The sequence below is a fragment of the Melozone crissalis genome, unplaced genomic scaffold (assembly GCF_028551555.1).
Source record: "Melozone crissalis strain CALT ecotype California unplaced genomic scaffold, PUWL_Pcris_2 ptg000027l_1, whole genome shotgun sequence".
In the NCBI taxonomy this organism is placed as follows: domain Eukaryota; kingdom Metazoa; phylum Chordata; class Aves; order Passeriformes; family Passerellidae; genus Melozone; species Melozone crissalis.
The window spans coordinates 29,771,494-29,783,614 of record NW_026535805.1 but is presented as its reverse complement, the minus strand read 5'-3'; positions in this window follow the sequence as shown (position 1 = coordinate 29,783,614).

Sequence of the window (12,121 nt, the reverse complement as noted above, 5' to 3'; positions counted from 1 at the left end):
ATTGAAGTGGTTCCATTTGCACTTAGCCAAACAAAAAAAACCTACCACTGTTTCTCTGCCTCAAAGAGTGGAACTCAATTGTCTCTCCGGCAAGTTCAGTGTTGATTAAAAAACCTATGCAATGCCACCTCAGCCCTGTGGTGAGCTGTTCCTGTACATCACTAGCAGTGTGACAGTAGCCTCTCTTCCATCCTGATGTCCTGAGTCCCCACTGGAACAAGCTTGTAGTGACAGATAAGGTTAGTTCAACTTGCAGGTGTGTTCAGGTCCTAGCAATCCTACAGAGACAAAGAAAAAAGAATTTGCAAAATCCTGCTGACCACCTAGTATACTCTGAGGTGTAAGCAATTTTATAGCTGGCACTGTCTATCTGAAACCAGGATGAGTGACACTTCTGAGCACACTGGGACTGCAGGCAAGCACTACATACCTTTTTGTTTTCTTTTAGCAGCACTGAATTGCCTGCCATCCAGAGGAGCTGCTGCATGAGTGAGAAGCTCCCATTTGCTGATATTGAGAAGCAGGATTGCCCCCCTGGTGCCTCCCACTGCGATCAGATCTGCTGCTGTTACAGAGCAGCACAGGCTGTGCTTCCTTATGAACATCAAAGCCTGAGCATCACAGAAGCATAGAAGGTGTTTTGGATTTGGAGCAGTGCAATTTCTGGAGAGCAGAAGAATGGCTTAGATGAATTCAATTACACAAAAAAAGCGCTTATGTGCTTAATAAAGTCATCTAATGAAATGAGAGATGAGAGGCTCTCTCAATTCATTAAACCAGTTCCTTTTGAAAGAGACTTTTTTTTTGATTAAGAGCATGCCTAGGGACCAATTGCTGACTTCTCAGTTTTTTTCTCGTCAGCCTGATGACAAAGTAAGGAAAAGTTTCAGGCTGCTTTCTAACACACATGTGAGCATCAGTCAAAAATTTGCTTTTTGGCCCACAGGAAATCTCTGGAAGGCAATCAAAAACCTGTTTGTTTTCTTTTTTTCTTTTGTGTCTAATTTAGCAGTTTCAACAGTTGTGTTTTGCTTCAGGAATATGGGAAGCTTCTACCTGAGTCTGTGAGGATTCATAGAAATTCACATCACAAGCAATGGCCCAAACTTCCACGCAATGTCTGTGTGTAGATATGTCTCCCCTGGGGCTGGCAGGTGTCTGCAACACAGTGTTTAACCTTCCAGGCCAAGCTTCAGAGTTGTTTCATGCCCAGGAACACATAAATTTCTCTATGCTTGTCTGCATACACAGTAGACCAAGATTCAGCCTCACTCCTTGCATCTTTGTGGCCTGCATCCTACTGCCTTCTCCTGTCATGTTACATGTTTGGCCTGTGAGAAGACTAAAGCCAAGGTTTTTTCAAGTTCTGGTCATTGTCTGGTGCTCACTTAGGAGTGTCCCCAAGCAAAAGTGGCTCATAGTGCCTTTTGTAAGCAGCCCAAGAGATATAAATGGCCTGGTGAAAACACAATTAACATGACACTGATCTGGTGAATACCTCCTTAGAGCCTCACAAAGATCCTGGGTATAACACAGAAAGGGAGGGGAAAAAAAACCAGGGAGCTGGAGACCCTCCATGCTGGTCACTATTTCTGCTCCTTTTTCCAGGTGTATCTACTTTGCTGAGAACTTTTGTAAAGTTCTGTGAAGTCAAGATGCTATTTGGCGAAGAGAAACTCAATTCAATCAGGTAATTGAGAGAGCATCCGTACCAGATGCACTCTTTAATTCTAAGAAATACTGCTTTTACTGATAGCAATGAGTCCTGAAGCACAAGTAGTGAAAGGCCCAGGAAAGCAGGAAGCTTTGGTGGCTAACAGTGAAATCCTACAGATGTTGTCTTCTGGATGTAAGTGAAGTAAATCTAGATAAATACTACTTAGAGAGAACTGCAAATATCTGTCAGGTTGCACCCTGAAGGTTGTGCAAGGTTTTCACAATGCCAGAGTAGGAAACATCTGATTTCTCTTACTTGCTTTCAGTTATTTCCAATATCAGCCCCAAAGGGTTCCTTACCTCTGATTAATCCTGCATGTGCTGTGGAATAACATTTAAAGGCTGTGCCTCTCTTCTTCCTTCGTGCCCTCCCAAGGTGTGCCTGAGCCGCCCAGTCCCTCCAAGCAGCCACAGGGAAAATCCGTCTCTGTAGTACTCCTGGCATGTGTTTGCTCTGGCTGCATGAAGGGCACAGGAGGAAGGAAAAGGGATCAGCAAGCTCATGGAACACCTGAAGGAGTAGTGAGACTTATTGGGAGAGACAGGAGAGAAAGAAGGAAGGGCCACATGAAGAAATTAGGGCAAAACCAATGAATACCTTAAAAACAAGAGCAGCATTTCTTACTTTCTGGGAACACAGAGCTCTCACATTCTCAGGTGTTTATTTGGTGTGAACTAGGTGAGGTTGTTCCTTGCCTTCTTATGGATTGAAAAGGTAGTTTCAGCATATGTTTTTTAAAGGAGAACCTACGTTTAAATAGATAAAGAATTTCAGGACAAGTAGAAAATTCTCCTTTAATTCCACATGTGGGAGCTACATGCTCTTCTCCCCCAGAAGAGGCAACTCTTGGCTCAGGACAATTTCCACTGGACAAGGTGACACATCAAGCTCACCACGTAGGGATACATAACAAAAAAAAAAAGAGAAAAAAATCTTTCCCAAAGTCAAACCCATCAAAAAGCAGGCCATACGCCATCAGGTGCAGGCACATTCAACAAAGCTTGCCAAAATTGATCCCCACTGAAGGCCAAAACAGAAAAGAAGGACTTACAAACATGCTGGAAGAGAGATACCATCAAAGGAATTGCAATTGGAGGAGAAAAAAAAAATTGGGGAAATTTGGGACATTTTGTGACTTTAAAAACATGGACCGGGATTATATCAGGAGCAGTGGAAAGGATCAAAACTAAGCTCACAGATGTTGCAAAAGCAGGGGAAAAGGCCAAGGAGGAAGACACAACTTGGAGAGGGAATAATGAAGAACATGGCATGGATAATTTAAAACAAAAAAAATAGAGGAAAAAAATCTTTCCCAAAGTCAAAGCCATCAAAAGGCATAGCATGCCATCAAGTGCAGGGACTTGCACCAAAGATTCCTCTCTTGGTCCCCATTGAAATCGCAAGATTCCTTTTCCCTTCCCGAAAGGAAATGAAATTTCCTTTCGGGAAGGGAAAAGCAATCTTGCGAACCGCAAAAGAAAGGCTCACAAACACTCTGGAAAGGAGATAGGATCAAATGAAATGCAATTGAAAAAAACCAGAAAATCGGGAGTTTTAGTGTCTTCAAAAAACTGGTCTGTGAGGAAATGAGCTGCATTACAACAAACCAAAACATGCCAAAACTAAGCTCACAGAAGTTGCAAACACAGGGGAAAAAGTCAAGGAGGAAGACACAACTTGGAGGGGAAGATATGAGGGACGTGGCATGGATACTTAAAAATAAAAAAAATTAAAAAAAGAAATTCTTTCAAAGTCAAAGCCATCAAACGGCAGGCCATATGCCATCAGGTGCAGGCACATGCAGCAAAGCTTGCCAAAACTGATCCCCGCTGAAGGCCAAAACAGAAAAGAAGGACTTACAAACATGCTGGAATGGAGATACCATCAAAGGAATTGCAATTGGAGGAGGAAAAAAAAAATTGGGGAAATTTGGTGGTTACAAGAAAATGGCCAGGATGAAATCAGGTGCATTGCAAAGGACCAAACATGCCAAAACTAAGCTCAGAGATGTTGCAAACGCAGGGGAAAAAGTCAAGGAGGAAGACACAGCTTGGAGGGGAAGATATGAGGGACGTGGCATGGATAGTTTAAAAAAAAACAACAACAAAAAGAAATTATTTCAAAGTCAAAGCCATCAAAAAGCAGGCCATATGCCATCAGGTGCAGACACATGCAGCAAAGCTTGCCAAAACTGATCCACGCTGAAGGCCAAAACAGAAAAGAAGGACTTACAAACATGCTGGAATGCAGATACCATCAAAGGAATTGCAATTGGAGGAGAAAAAAAAATTGGGGAAATTTGGGACCTTTAGTGAGTATAAGAAAATGGACCGGGATTATATCAGGAGCAGTGGAAAGGACCAAAACATGCCAAAACTAAGCTCACAGATGTTGCAAAAGCAGGGGAAAAGGCCAAGGAGGAAGACACAACTCTGAGGGGAAGGTATGAAGGAAGATATGTTTCTGTGCTGTTCTGAGCATGTTATGCCTAACTCTGCATTGCAACATGCACTTCATCTCCTCCCTCACACACAGCAGTGGAAACATAAAACAGATTTAGGTCTCCCAGACATATCATTTCTGCTCACTGGCCTAACATTTGCATCCATTATGTTTAAAACTCAAGGCCTTTTTAAATACCAAGCAAACAAAACCCAAATGATTATAGCAGACCAAATAAGCAGCCCCATACTTGTTGCTAGGGAGCCAATTTGCAAAAAAAACTTGGATGCCTCTCTGATCCCCATTTGTTCAGGAGCTCTGCCACCTGTTGCTGTTATCTCCATCCCACGAAGACCTGTGATTTCCTTTAAGCTCCAGGTTGATTCAAGGTGGAGTGCAAATAGTAATTGATGTCTGATACAAGGTTCTGAAAATGTAAATTGTTCTGTAGGGCTGCTGCTTTTATCTCTGTTATACAAGGGTGAAATATTTGACAAAGGGCCATTTTTGCCTGTCAGTCCATACTTTTAGAAATCACAAAGCTTTAAAACAAATGCATGAATAAAGTTATGAAGAAAGCCTATGAGGACTCAGAGATATGAGCAAAATACACTTGAATCTCTATTGCCTTCCCTTCACTTTATTGTTTACTGACTTGTCACTCTTTTCCACAGAAGAGTGTGTCTTACCTCTCTCCAGGTAACCTCACTGGAATATGGGTCTCCCTGCTTGTGCAGTCGTGAGTAGGGACACAGCCATTGATGATGAAGAGCATTTCAGCCATCCCTGTGTCATGCAATGCACAGCTGGTGCAACTCCCCTGATCTCCCTTCTGGTGCTCCTAAATCCATACCTCCCCTAGCTCCCTGTTCTGAAGGGAAATACCTCCACTTGCACCCACCCCAACCCCTAGAGAAGGCTCTGGTGACCTGGGCATGTGGGACAGGTGAGTAGGGAGGCTGGCAGCTGAGGCAGGGTCTGTGCCAAATCTGACGTATTCTGTGGGTTTGATCTTCCAGTGACAACCCCAGCAGTGTCCCTGGAGCAATGTGAATGAGCAGGCAAGGCGCAGACACTCTTGTGACACACAGCTACCTTCTGGAGAGAGGGTCAGTCAGAAGGAAGCAAATTCATGGAGTTCTGCATAATCTTTTCTCAAGCACAGGAAATACTCCAAGAGCAAGTAAAGTTCCAAATGAGAAGATACCAAAATTTACAGTTTACCTCCCAAGTCTTCCAAAAAGTCCATGTAAGAGACATAACTAAACCAACAAGCAGCCATTAAAGACATTAAAATCTTGTCCTGCTCTGAAATGTCATTTCCACATTCATTTCTCAAGTCTTATTTGTTCTGTCTCACATGTGTTGTCTCACACTGACCAGCAATATAATGAAATACTACTTGAATTATTCACTTGGATAAAGTTTTCAGTCCAAAGTTGGACTTAGAATTTATAACTAAAGCCCCCACAGACTTGTATACAGACAAGGGTCTCCACACGACTGTTTTATTGGCCAAGTGCTGGATTGCCATCTACTGGAGAGTAAAGAAATACAATCCAATAAACAGTTATTTCATAGTGAGGGAGCCATGTTGTCTGTGTTTTTGTCTTTAACTTTCCCTGCTTCTGTACAATTAATACAAGTCTGTGATGGCCTATAAAGTTGTTTCTCTGTTATGGTAAGCAGCTTCTGGTCTTCGCTATCTCAAAGTTAGGCTGCATAAATATTACTTTTAGAATGAGGCCCTTAAAAAGTTTTTTAAAAGGTTTCTTCAAAATGAGCATATATAATCTGTTTAAAGCTGGAATTACTGGATAAGCAGCAAGTAAAAATGTTGCTGAAGTTCTGATCTACTGTATTTGTGTGGCCTCTGTGTTCTTACAGTTGTAAGAATGGTCATTGGACAGCTAAACAGCATTACTACTGGGAGATAAAACTGCTGGCAGAATTTATGCCAAAGGCAAATCAAAGTGAAACATTTAAAGCTTTCTCCCTCTATCTTTTTTATGTGAAATGAATCTGTGTATTTAAGCCTATTAATATACAGTAATCTCTTGCTGCCTTCCATTTACTTTTTTTAAAGACTATAAAGTCCAATGCTCTTAGAAGGTAGAGAAAATAACAGTTACAGTTTGTAGTACAGCCTCAACTCACCCTACCTAGTGCACTACAACTGCCTTGATGAGCTGAATGTTCTTCCTATAGGATGCTTCACTCATTCATTGCAGAACTTGATCATGTCCAGGTGGCAGATTTAAAAGAAGGGGGGGGAAATAAATCTGTAGGACTCTGGACTACATTACTGAGGAAGCTTGGGGCAGATATCAAATGAGGCATGTAAGTACAGTAAGAGAAAGAATGGTTTCATGGCTGTGTCAGTTGAGGCTAGTTTGAGTCATGCTTGTAACAGAAAATAGGAAAAAAACCCCAGATGCTTTGTTTAAAAAGACAGATGAAGATTATTGAAAAGTCGGCTGTATTCCAGGAAGAATGAGCTGCAGCCACCGCAGCTCTTCTGAGTCCTTCTGCACTCCCACATGCCTGTCTCCTGCCCATCTTTCCTTATGCTTGTCCTCTGATGATCTTGTGTTTTCTCTCCCCCTTTTCTCCTCATTGCCTCTCCTTGCTTACCTTGTCATTAGATATCTGTTGAGGTGCTTGTTCCAGTCTGCTCCTCTCTGTTGAACACCACAGCCCCGAGTGTTTCACTCCAGACAAGTCACTCATTGCTGCTGAGGCTCAGCTGGTGCAGCAGGAGAAACGCATTTTGGGGAACATCCCATCCAGATCCTGCAGCGTTAGGGCAGATCTGTTGAACAGATTCATATGGTGCACAGTGGCTGCAGCCAGCATTAAGACTCGCTTTGAGCTGGACCATTTTCAGTGCAAAATAAATTAAGTCTTCTCATCGTTTAACTGTTACATTTTAGCAAGTAAGCAACCAGAAAGGATGAGACCCAGGCTTTGCCAATAGCTGTGATCCTAAAGCAATGAGGTAACAAGTGCTCAGTGGCAGAAGAGGAATAAATACAGTTGAGGGATTATTGTTATTGTTGCTATTATTTAATTTTCCCTAATTTTTTTCTTGAAATGGTTGAATGAATTTTCTTTCAGGAAGAAACAGATCAGTTTGCAGCTTAACCAGGGAAGTCCAGCTTCCCAGGACGTGACACTAATACATATTAGAATGGCATTTATCCCATTAATTTGGAGATTTCTCTTTAAGAAGTAAGTACATCTCTCCTAATCTCCTTTCCTTGAAAACAAAGTATGTTTTAGTCTCTGCCTCTCATACTGGTGTGCTGCGCCCCTCTTAAGAAAATCTGCAACACCATCTGACTTTTGCAGCAACCCTTAAGACAGGAGAAAATCTCAGTGTTGAGCAATGTGTGACTGAAAGGAAAAAAAAATCAATTTGCGTGAAGTTATCCTCCAAGCTCCAAGTCAGGTGACCAGTCTATTGGCTCAATTTTCTGTGCAGCAGTTTGGATATTTTTCCATTTTGATGAGACTGTATTTCTTGAAAACAGAGACAAAAAGCCAAACAGGGTGGGGAGCTGGGGAGGTTTCCAAGCAGCTCTGAGAGACAGCGTGGAAGAGACAGAAATGTCATAAATAATAGTGTGTTTCTTTTTTCCAATAAAATTTCTGAGTGGCATCAAAACAACAAATCAAAAAAGGTCTGCAATTCACTGTCCTTTCATTCAATAACATTTCATGTAGCTCTGTGCCAAGCCCTTTTATTTGCTTTTTGTGGCTCCTGCGCAAACCAGGAACACGTTAGCCAGCCATGTATGCCCACTGTGCCATCAGAGTGTCTCCCTCCAGCCCAGGGCTGGCACAGCTGACAGCTCAGGGGGAGACCTATGAGCCACCAGGTTTGATAGGAAGGTGCAAAACTTAGGAAAAGTCCCATGTCTACTAGAGCACTTCCACGTCCTCAGATCCAGAATCTGGGCTTAACAGCAAATTATCACTGTCTTGATTTTGTGTCTTGCTGCAGGAGCTACTTTATATTTGTCTGAAAATGAGTGCTTATGTTGTCCTTGCCTCATCCTGAGTCAGCTCATACCTCCCTCTGTGGTAGAGATGGGAAAACAATTCACCTGGATAGCCAGCTGTGCCTTGCAGATGAAGTATTCTACAGAAGCACCCTGAGAATAAGGCTGTCAACTACTTTTGCAAAGCCTTTTAATTGCCTTATTCAGAGACTGCAGCCAAGCCTACACGCCATTCCTTAAGTTTTGTTGCTTTCTCTTTGCAGCAACAAAACATACTGATATTCTTCTACATACTTCCATGGGCTGCCCTGAACTGAGGCACTCAATTTCTGCCGTCCTGATCCATAAAAATTATAAACCAACCTATTGCTGGCACTGGTGTCATTATGAAGCCTAGCATATATCTTGATATAATTACACAAGCATGGGTTTGTGGATTTGTTTGTTTGTTTGTTTATTTATTCCGTGCTTCCTTTGCCTTCCTGAGGACACGAAGGCAGTCTTTTCCCACCTAAAATATTCAGCCTTCTTTATGCACAAGTAGTGCTTCCCTGTAGCTATCCTCCTCTAAGTCTTCTAGGGGCTCCAATGACCCTACCCACTTTCTTTTTGGCTACTATGACTACTGTCATTGACCCTGCACTCAGTACTTTCCCTCCAAAGTACTAACCCTATTTTAGCCTCAACTGTATTAAAAATTAACCCTGATATCTGCCCCATTTCTTCCCCACACATAGCACTACTATGCAGGCTGCCCCTGCCTTCCTTGTGCCTTTGGAGGGCTGCCTTTCTCAGAGAGAAATGTGCTTTGGAGAAACCTTGCTCTATGCTAGGGCAAATCCAGGACTTTGCACAACTGGGAGAGCCCAAAAGGTGATTTCTGGGCTTGCTGTAAGGTAAATATGGGTCCCAGCAAAGCAGTGAGGACATTGTTCTTTCAGTTGTCTGAGTTAATAATATTTAATTGAGTAATTCCTTCCTAACTTAAAAGCTTGTGGAGTTTGCATGTTTATCTATATCTCACCCACTAAACATCAGTAAGGTCACTGCTATCCCAGAAAATGTTGTGTCAGAATTGGATACAGCACAGGATAAGAGCAGGGATGGTCAGTGCAGCGCAGCTTTCCTACAAAGAGAGGCTAAACAGCCCTGAGGTCTGAATGGAGAGACTTATGCAGAATGGGATGAAGAGCAGCAAAGTGATGGCAGTGAGGGAAAATGTGAATGGAGAACAGTTTGCTCAGGGTCTTCACAATGCAGTGAACAACTGATACCACATCTGCAAAAGGAAATAATGGTTCATGACTGTGTAGTTATATTGTGGTGATGTTTACAGCAGACTGCTTCAGAGGCCACAAGAACTAATAAATTGAGGAGATTTTGGAATTAAGCTTTGTTTATGACTGCTAAAAAGATTATGGGGTGAGTGCAGGCTTTACATCAGGACATGCTTAAACCACAGAGAGCTGGAAGAATGTACAAGGGAAAAGGTTTCATACTTATTTCACAAACATAGTTAAGATGCATCTGAAGGAAAGATATTGAGATGAATAAACCCTTAGTCTGACCTAACACAACTGTTCTGATGTTAATGAATTTGGGAGACTTAATGGAAGACTGGAAGGTGCAGCTTGTGCTTCCTTCCTTGTATGTCATTTTTTCCATAGTTAGGACCAGCTATGGTAACAACATGGATTTAGCCACAGTGGTCAAATATGAGGTCACTTTTACCTAAGAGCAATCTCTAGTACCTCAAAACCAAGTTTAACTGTCCAGAACCGTGTAAGAATTCAAATTGAACAGGAAAGGGCCCTTCCATTAAAAACTGAGCAGCTCCCTACTATGTTAGCCTACAGGATGTCTCAAACTTCAGCAGTTGCCAACAGCAGCAGCTGAAGGATGATCTCTCCTGGCTGACACTCCATTTTCATACACAATTTATGGTGCTTAGTGTTAATATATGGCCATAAACAGATGCTGCTTTTCTCCTTGCATGTGATAATGAAGCTTGTGACAAAGCCAGGAGTACCTGATGAGAAGGAAAGGAAGCAGAAGTGTTTTCACTGTAAGGTCACCTCACCACAGGGAGACTTTGGTGAATTAAGCACCAGCACAGTGGGTGACATAATGGGGCTCAGATGCTGTCCTTGACCTCCTACCCTTTCCTTCCAGCTTTCCACTAATGCCTCACAAAGTGGGAAACAGAGAAACTACCCATGCCATTTAGTCCAGGCAAATTCCAGATATCTACTTTCTCACTGTTATTCCAAATACTAATCTTTCAGGATAGAAACAATTGAGAAACAACCACAGCAGACATGGCCAGACATCTAACTCCTCTCTGGGAGAGGCTGGAAGCTGCCACATCTTGGAGAGGGACACCTGGTGGAGCATCCTCAGCACTGGCAGCCAGTCCACAGTGCTTGCTGGCCCCTTCTCCAGTAAGTCCTCCTGGTACACGTTCCTCCAGGCTCTGCTTTGCCACCATTCCCAAGAAATGAACGGCTCTTTGCAGCCCAAAAAGCCCAGTTCACCACCCACCGACTCCTGCACACTGCACTCTGCTCCCTGCCGTTGTTTCCTACAGGGAAGAGGCTAAAAATCCCTCCGCCAGTGCCACGTTTTTCCACAGAAAGCGCCTGTTGCGATTAAGTATGTGCGCACGAGGGAGGTTTCCAGGCTTGAGCAATCCATCTGGCAGCAGCACGCACCGCTATAAGATCGTTCCCCCAGCACAGGACCCAGAGCTGATTTAATTGCATTAGTCACCACCAGCAGCACCACTGATCTTGGACCCGGAGTGCTGGCTGGCCAGCAAGCCTCATGGTTATTTTAACTTTGTTTGCTTGACCTTTCCAGTGGTCCAGACCCCTTGAGGAGCTGAAGAATGCTTCATTCCCCGCTGCTGCCTCTGAAACACAGAGCAGCCAGGGCCAAGTGTTAGGCTAAATATCAGAATGCACAGGCTGAGTAATGGTTCATCTTCACAAGGGGAAAATTTACCTCTTACTGACTGATTTTAAAGAAACCACTTTTAGCACAGTGATTGAATTTGATGGGAAAAAAGGAAATGGAGCTGGCTCCTGCTTATTGTTCTGAGGATCATTAAACATTTCTTTATAGGCAAATAAATTCACAGATCTGCAGAACAGAACCAAAACCTGACATTTAGAACCAGATTCATGTTTTCCCAAAGTTTGCGAGTTTTCAACTCATGTTATCCGCTGATTTAAGTGGGATATAAGGAAATAAGATGAAAAAGTTGTATCCTGGGAGAACGTTTTGAAAGCCCAGCAGGTAGCAGTCTCCCTCAGGTAGATCATTCAAAGATACACATTGTGCATCTAATATGTTCCTTGCTGTGATTCCTAACAGTGTAGACAAAGCATTGCACAATTTTAAGTCTCCAAAAAGTGTTTCTAAAAAGCTGTTTACTGCCAGACCGTTATTTTTTTAACCTCTTAAGCCAAACTCTCTCATTCTGCACAGCATCTGGAGAGGAAATTATTGCTCAAACTGCCAATGTCAAGACAGATGCCAGACAAACTTAGCTGCATAGCAGTGATTTCTCATTCATTGCTGTCTGAACAGCACACTCACCCTGGAGTGTCGCTATCCTGTTGTTGTATTTCATATTTCTAAAGTCCCATACTGTTGCAAATCATATTTCTACAGTCTCGTACCTCCTCGGCGATATTTCTTGGGGGCAGTTCTTCACAGCTCTGACTTCTTCTTCTTCTTCTTCTTCTTCTTCTGCTTGTTGCTACTTCTTCATCAGGGCTCTTCCCAGGCTCTCCTTGACTGGCCAAGCCCAGCCCCTGTTATCCCAGTTATCTTCACCAGCCACAGCTGCAGCCCAATTAAGGACATCACAGCTGCAGCCCATCAAGAACAACCGGGGCGTATCAGGGCAAGGCCTATATACAGATATTCAATATACAATACAGATATTTTACTA